The sequence below is a fragment of the Pyrgilauda ruficollis genome, unplaced genomic scaffold (genome assembly GCF_017590135.1).
Source record: "Pyrgilauda ruficollis isolate IOZ18807 unplaced genomic scaffold, ASM1759013v1 scaffold23, whole genome shotgun sequence".
NCBI lineage: Eukaryota > Metazoa > Chordata > Aves > Passeriformes > Passeridae > Pyrgilauda > Pyrgilauda ruficollis.
Genome location: NW_024522539.1, coordinates 2,870,227 through 2,879,020, shown reverse-complemented (window position 1 = coordinate 2,879,020; position 8,794 = coordinate 2,870,227).

Genomic DNA, 8,794 nt, shown 5'->3' with positions numbered 1-8,794 from the left:
TCTAAAAGGGACAGTTTAATATTAAAGGAAAATAAAAGCTGTTTGTTCATACTCCAAATTTAAATAGTTTAAAAGGTAAAACTCTTTTTCCTGATGTATCTCTGCAGCCAACAAAATAACAAGCAACCTGCCTAATGAGCAAAGTTTTTCTTCAGCTAGGAAAAACACTGGGTTTTGAAAGATGTTATCTCCAGCTATTGAGTTATCCCAAACCACTGGTATTGGTTTTGATTTCCATTTCCAATTCAGAATATGAGGCTGGTGTGGCAGGAATTTACTGCTGGAATCAAACCTGCTTGGTAAAGTTTTTCCAGGTGAGAAAGTTAAGAGATGCTGAACCCTAATACTAGATAGAATTTGCTTCACATTTTATAAACCTGATAGGAAAAGCAATACACTGTAACCAAAATGCTTCTAACCTGCTGAAATTTCTATTTTCCTCTTCCTTATATTTGTCATGATGTGATTTGGGTCAGGAGTCAGGGGGGGACCCATGGTGGGTTGATGTTTCAGTGTATTGGTGTGTGTTGTTTGACCTTTGCTTTGTCAGCCTTTTTGTGGCCCTGCAGAACAGGCAGGGGGGTAGAGGCTGCTGATTATTTTCAGCTCAAGGTTGTTTGCTACTTTAGTTGTAGAGTGTTCCTGTAAGAGACCCAGCTACTTCATACAAGTTTTTAAAAACACAACTTCTCTGCATAATTGGAAACTGCTGCTTCAGATTGGTTGAATTTTCTCTTAATTTTGACTTTACTTTCACTTACTGCCATTGCTTCATCCTGTGAAGACACAGAGATGCTCCATGACCACCTCTGCCACAATTTGCTGTTATCACTTAAGCAGAGGAATTAACCAAGAAGATCAGTGATGGCAATGGTGGCACAAATCAAATCTCTTCAGGCAGTGGCTGCTAAATCAGTGACACATCTGACATTCAGTGGAGGAAAAAGCCTGAGGAGTGAGTGAGCAATCTGAGCTGCTGCCCGGGGAACTTTCCAACAGTTTGACTCATCTGTCTTCTCCATCAGGCATTTGTGTGACTCCCTGTGCCTAAATATCTCTGAGAAGAGCAAAGGAATAGAGATTCTAACAGGATGCAAGAAGATGCTCAGCCAAGAAGGGATCTAATTAAAACCTCTCTCTGAATATGTCAGTGGTTTCTTGAGTTGCTGTCAGTCCTTTTTTGCTGTGGGTGCCAAGTGAAATTTGGCAGTGAAGGTAATACAATGTACAATTCTATGATACAGATTTCTTAGACTCTCACTGGAGTAAACTGATAGAGAAAATTCAAATATATATATTTCCCCCTAGTATATACAGATGAAAAATAGTGTTACTCTGAGTAACACAGACCTTAATTGTACAGCAATACCTTGACATCAGTCTTTGCTAAACATCTGTTTCTTTGAAGAGGGGAAGGGTTAAAGTTTGGAATTCCTTTAACCTAAGAACTGCCTATATTATAAAAATGCTTTAATGCTAGGTAAGCTGCACCTTTACAGAATTTATTTATTCCATAAGATCCCATTTCACTGGGCTCTCCCATCTCATTGTGGTAAATAATTTGGTGGTTGGATAGCTTGGCAGTCTGTTCTGTCCTTGTGTGAGACAGTAATTACATATAATGTACAGTATTAGCAGGTACTTTTTCTTTATTACGGGTATTAAATAATTTTTCTGAAGCCTTAATGAAATCACTCCATGCAGATTATTAGACAATTTATATACTGGGAGGGAGAAAAATAAAAACTTGAGAAAGAGGGGTAGGAAGACTTGGCCACATTTTGGTGCCACTCTCCAAACTGAGCCCTGGGCACCCATGGCAGAGTTTCAGAGCAGGGTTTTGGGGCTGGGCACTGCCTGAAGCTCTGCTCAGGCCCCAGGGTGAGCTCCCACTTTGCTTTTTCCATTGGAGAGCCGGAGCGCTTGGCGCGCTCACACCTACATCTGGAAAAACTTCCATTGAAATGGTTTCCAGAGAGCTCTGCTGGAAGCTACCCCAGCAGCTGCTGCTACAAAGCAGAATGGGCTGTTAGAGCAGCCACAAAAGCAGCCCATGCTGAGAGACCAGCCTCGCTGTTTGAATCCTGAATTGGGCAACTTTCGGGGCGTGGACGCGGCTTTGCAAGCGGTGTCTCTTTGTTAGATGCTGCTGCTCAGCATCAGATGAGTTATTGCACAATTCTCATTGAAAAATCTCTCTAAAAATTGGTCAGTTTAATAAATCTTTTCCAGTTAGACCAGTAACAGCACATTATTGTGTAGGGATAGTGGAATGTTCCTGCAGGATGAAAAGATCAGGTGCTGAGCAATATAATGGGGAAAAAAGAAAAATTATTACATTGTTCTGTATTTTAAAAAATGTAGTGAGCCATAACATCTTGTAGACTGCTATAGATGCTTTTATTTTGAAGAGAAAGACTGCACATCCATAAAATCCACCAAGCTACTTTAACATTTGTAAAAACTGATTGCTACTTTGCACACTGAATTTACCAAAGAGGGGAGGACTAGCAGGATAATTGCTTTGTTTTAAAGAGAGAACATTACCAAAATATAAAACATATTAATTCTTTAAAGGGAAATGTAACACCACCCAGTTTTTCTTTAATAACTGCCTATCATCTTGTGCTGTGGTTCAGCTAAGATGAAATAGCATGACAATAAGTTACTTGTATTATAAAATCTACATTGGAGATCTGCTGTTTATTCTTTGTGACCCCAGATATGGCTTTGCTTACTTGTGGGTGAAAATAGACTCACCTGATCTGAATTCACTTTAAGTACATTAATGCTAGAGTGAAAAAAGGCAGTAAAACTGTGCTGGCATTCCTGAGTGCATCTCCTTCTCTGTCAGAACAAAGCCATAAGGTTCTGTAGTGAATATATTATTTTCCTCTTTTTCTGGAAATTTAGGAAGGACGTGTTTGTTATTACAATCAATCCACTGAGTTGCTAAATTTAAGTACAATGTTAGATGTGAAGCAGTTGCTGGCAGTCCAGTCAATATATTGATGACTTACTGATCCCTCCTATCCTGACACAAATACCTTTCTGCTTGGGGGAAAAGGCAAAGCATGTTCCTGAGCAGTTGTTTTAATAGGGTGTGACTAGTAAAGAATGCCTCATACTTGGGCCCTGGTCTCATGTCATTAAAATAAATAAGTGGGACATTAACTTAATACAGGAGATGATCAAACACATCAGCAGGGAACCCAGCAACTCCCTTTTAGGACTTGAACAAGATTGCAAAGATTATTTTTGGAAAGCAGGCAGAGACATCCCCTCTCCTTTTGTTTTGAAACAGAGCAAATATTTTGTGATATCACAAACAAAGCCCTTGCTGCTGGCAGGAGGGCAGGGGAGGAGCCCCCCATTGTTGGTGCTGTGAGCCACCAGGCAAATTCACAGAACCACAGAGCCAGGGAACAGGCTGAGTGGGAAGGGAAATTCCCAGGAGGGTAGGAGACTCTGGCAGATGGGCCCTGTCACCTGAGGAGAGTGCCCTCAGTGTCTGCCAGCAGCTCTCCTGCATCAAGGACACCAGAAGGGGACAAGCACAGCTCCTTCAGCTCCTGCAGGTACGGCACAAGGCTCAGTGTGAGCTCAGCGTGACAGGCAATGGCTAAGTTCCTCTTTGAGCCATAGCTGCATCCCAGTGGATGGGCACCTTCCCTGCTGGCCCAGTCCTGGCACTGAGACTCTGCTGGTGGCCACCGTGCCCTGGCTCCCAGCAGTGTCCCTCTGGGAGAGGAGCAGCTGCCTCCCACCAGGCAGAGCCTTCCCAAGTGCTGATGGAATAGGAAATAAGCTGCACGCAGGTTAATATCAGATGGCAGAGCTGGAAAGTGTAACTTTTTCCATGAGTTATGGCTTGCAGATGCCAGCATTGGATCCTCCAGCAGAGTCAGCAGCAGCTACAAATATGGGATTTATCCTCAGTGCCTGCTTTTGCACTTCCCTGCTTCTGTGGCTGCCTCGGATGAGCCAAGTTCCTGTTACTGAGATGAAGGACCCGGGCTCACTACAGAGGCAGCCAGAGTGAGATGTGCCAGGCTATAAAATGCCTCTCTGAAAAGCATCTTCAGAGCACTGCCAGCTCTGCAGCTAATGGTTGTACCTGCTTGGGTTTCATGTGTGCTCTATTTGTGTGCCCTCGCAGCCACTCCCCGCTGCCTGGCGCCCCTCTGTCCTGGTCCCTGCCTGGAGCCAGCCTCATCCCCTTCTTTCAGCAGCACAGTTGCTTTTCGTGAGAGAAACAGTGACCAAAACACTCAAGGGGTGGTCAGAGAGCAGGGGGAAAAATGCCAACTCTTACTTCAGCTCTTCAGCTTCAATTTTTGTTGTGAAAGAAACGGAAAATAAATCTTATTGCAGAATCTGGGTCTTCCCTGCATCTTAAATGAGCTAAGTTAAGGCAGGTCATGAGTACTTAAATGAGATGTGCAGGACAACATCAGGTGTTGGCACCTCAATTTCTTCATTTTAACACAGGAACCATTATAAAAAAGCCACAAAACTAAGAAAACAACCATCCAAACAAAAAATAAAATAAACCAACAAACCCCACTAAACTTTACTTTCTGTGATTTAACTTGGACAGGTAATAGTTTCCTGCATTTCTGCCAACTTGCTTTTCAAAACTGCCTGAATAGAGTGAAGAGCTTGCCATTGTCTCCTGAGTTCCAGTTTGGGACTGTCATTATTATCCTTAAACATAATCCAAATGTATTCACCAGAGTTTTTGTCTTCAAATTTTCTGTGCTAATATTTGCAAAATACAGAATGTGATAAAATGCAACTAAAGTCTCTGTTAGGAACAAGAGAAGCAAACTGGGACTGACAAAGCAAATGTCTAATTGTGAACCTTTTCTGCTGTGGAAGGGCTCTCTCAAATTCTGTGTGGGGAAAAAGAACAAATTATTGACAAAGTTTTTTATTTCCTTTTTATTTTCTTTCTTGCTGTTCATGGTAAGCTGAGTAGAACATAGTGCTCAATGGAAAAACTATAGCAAAAATAAAGGATAGAATAGCCAGATCAATTATTGAATTATATAAAAAAATATCCATTAGGAATTAACTAAATATCAGGTTGTAATCTTTAATGCTAAAAGATGCTTTTTTCCTCAGATACATTTTTTAACAAACCTATAGTAAAAAAAGAAAAAATCTAATTTCAATAATCTGTTTTCTAATTTTACTTTAGATTGTTTGAATTTTATTTTAATTGAATTGTACATTTATACCTGAATTGTTAATTCAAGTGTTGTTTACAAGCAGCTTTGCTAGGAATCTGAGTGAGATATAATGTAGCTCTTCATAACAGTGAAAAATAAAGCAATTTGCTGTTCTTCAGTATAAATGGTATAAATTACCTATTGCAAAGGAAAAAAGAAAGTCCTGAGGCTTGGCTTTTAATAATAAATCTATAAATAAACATGATGAGCAAGTTTAAAAATATTTGAGAACTTCTGAATATTTAATGATTTCATTAGATCAAGGTGATAATGCTGAATTCTTTATTTCTACTGGAACGTTTTTGTGATGCTGCTTTAAAATGACCTCACAAAACACAGAGTAACTGATTTCATTCTGTTAAATGAAAGAATCAAAGACATTTCCCACATAAATTCTTTGGGATTTTGCTCATCAATTGCCATGAAAGAAAACATTTCAGGATTTTTCCCTTCTGCTGTGTGCTGGCCCTGTGCCCTCAAAATTGTGGCCACATGATGTTTTCTCTGGAATGTTAAATGCTTTATTCACCTTTCAGATCAGCTTTTTTCTTCCTTCCAGGAGAGTTTAAGGGCAGCAGATAATTAACAGCTGATCTTTGAAAGAGGTTTGTAAATTCTGTGCTTCACTTGCTGAAACACAAACAAAATTAAATTAGTTGTGGATTTACCTCTGATATCCTGTTCTTCTAACTGAAAATGAAGGTGAGAAACATTTCACTTCATCCTGTTCAAAAGCAAGTCACGGGGTGGTTACTGCTGTCTGTGTTATGTAACTGAGGAGCATTAAATCCTGTTCTGGAGAAGTCACCCAGGATCCTGAGTCCTGTTTAGAGCATTAGCTCACCTTGCAAAGCCTTGGCACTGGGGCCAGCCTGTCACTGGTACCTCAGCTGCTCCAGCCTTTCCTGTAATCACTGCTCAGCACCTGGCCAAGTCAAGGAGCTCTGTCCCTCTTCTCAGGAGCTGCTGTGCAGGTGGGAGGAACTCCTGCAGCTCCTGAGCGCTCTGGGGAGGGTCAGTCCCTGCTCCAGCCCTCTGTGACATTTGGACATAGAAATACATACATCAGAAGTGCCTTTCTCATTTGTTCTACTCAGGCACAAGCTATTTTAGGCTGACATTTTCCAACCAGGCCTGAGGGAGTTGGATGTCTGAATTAAATCCAGTTTGACTGATTTGGACATTGAACATCTCTGAGCTGAAATCCTGCTGATAGGCAGAGGGGCTGTGCTAAAACAACATTATTAGCTCTCCAGTTATATAGAGATGTACATCTTGATCTCTTTTTTTCAACAAAATGGCCAAATAATTGAATGATGAGTGCAAATACAGGAATTGAACCTTGGATTGGAATAGTTTTTTAAGTGAAAATGCAAGATGTACATGCACTGAAAGTGAGGTGAATGATGAGTGCAAATACAGGAATTGAACCTTGGATTGGAATAGTTTTTAAGTGAAAATGCAAGGTGTACATGCACTGAAAGTGAAGCTGCCATAGAGTTAAAACCCCCAGCTGTTTTATTGTGGAGATGATGCAAGCACTTCCTAGGAAAACACCATACTCTTGTCAATTAGAATATCTGTATTTTATTGAGTGACAAGCAAGTCATTCATTGCAGCTGTTTCTGTCATGAAAAAGCATCTTTTGAGATCATCCTATCAAAACCTGTAATACCCTAATTCATACAACAGTTTTAAAGCAAAGTACTAATGTGTTTAGCATAGCATAAGAGACGATACAAACTGGGAAAGTTTGCAGCAAATAGAAGTGAATCCAAAATGAGTGTGCCCATGGGCCAAATGTCCTGTGGAAATTCAGCCTTGTACTGCCCTGGGACAGTGATAACTGGGGAAGAACAGCAGAGTTAGAGAGCTCTCTCTCCTTGTGCAGACTCTGTATGCAAATGCTCTTTAAAGAACACAGTCTGGAAGTGGCTCAAGCACTGAAAAGCAAAGAGGCAAACAATTCCTAACAAGGCTGCCTGTGTGCAGCTCTGCTGCTGGTATCACCCTCAGAAGGTTTACACTGAAGTGCTCTTTGCTCACAAGCTCTACTTCAGATTAATATCATTTATGGGAAGAGCTGTAAACAAAAGGGAAATGCCTTGAATGCTTTTCAGTGCTGGGGAGAAGTGTTATTATAGAGCTCTGACACCAGCTGCCACCCTGGTAAGGCCAGTCTGCCTCAGGTTATCATTTTGCCACCCAGCACAGAAGAAAATAACAACAAAACTGCAATCCATAGACTTCCCCTCTTCAAACTGATTGTGCAGAGTTGAAATGAAAGAAAAAAACACCAAAATTTGTCTGTCCTAGCTGTTTCTGCAGTCGTCTAAGCCAGTATGAGCAGTTACCCAGTACAGCCTGTAAAACTTGGAACTGGAGAAAATGTCCTTATTCTACAGACTTTGGGGAAATCATTGTTTGTGATCTGGGTGTCTTTGGAGTGTCAGGAAGTCTAATAAAAATAGGCATAACATGAGAACCTTGATCTGTGGCCTCAGAATGCACATCTGTGCCCTTCTTTGAAATGAACTGAAACTGAGGATGGGTGAAGTTGCCAGCATATTCTACCTTAATGTGCTCTATCAATTTGCCTTCAGTGCAATTCAGTTTCAATTTCTAAAGCCTTGAATGTTCTGAGGGCAGGTTTGTCTGTGTGATCCCCTCTCATCAGCAATGTTACAAAAGTCAGGACGTTTCTTTAATGTCATCTACAACTGACTGTCTTTTGGAAGTGACGATAAAAATCTTTGTCAAATTCTCACCTCTGGGAATGATATTCCAAAATATTCTTGTTTTTTTAATGCTCTTCCTTCAATCAGCCCAAGAACAGAAGGATGATCTGTTTGTAAGAACTCTTCTGGCTGCAGAAGAGCAGTGGCTTTTCTTACCCTTTTAAGGAAGTTCTCCCTGTGGTCTCCAAGACGTGTAAATAGCTCCAGGAAATTAAAGCACTTGAGATTTTTAAGTGGACAATTTACTTGTGCAGTTGCAGTTTGCTGGGAAAAGAGCTGCTTAGTAATCTGTAGCTGGAATTTATGTGGTATTGCAGTCATCAGTGCTGTTGGATTTACCAGCTGCTCTGGTGAGTTTGGCTGTGGGTTGTTTGCCATTGTCCAGTGTTCATCAGTGTCCTCCCACTGGAGAGTCAGTGCAGCTGCACAGACCCAGCTTGAATCCAGAGCTGCAAACTTGCTGAAATGCAACAGAACTCGGAGGATTATGGTGCTACCTAAAGAGGGGACAGCCACAATTAAAAAAAAAATAAAAATAAAAAAAACCAACCTTGCGGGAAAGCTCGAGTCTGTGGTGGAAGATTCGGTGTGAAAAAAGAGGACAAAGATGTACAATTCATCATGAGCTTGGGGCTGAATCAAGCCTGTAATATCCTGGCAAAATCAAAGCTCTTCTCCCTGCCACAACGCTCAGCAAAAACTGAGAAATTTTTTGTTTGGAAATTGTTGCTGTGTTTCTTCTGAATTTTTTGAAGCAAGAAAGCAAAGCTAATAATCTAACTGCTAAGTCAAAATAAGGAGGCAAACACAGAGAAGCACAAG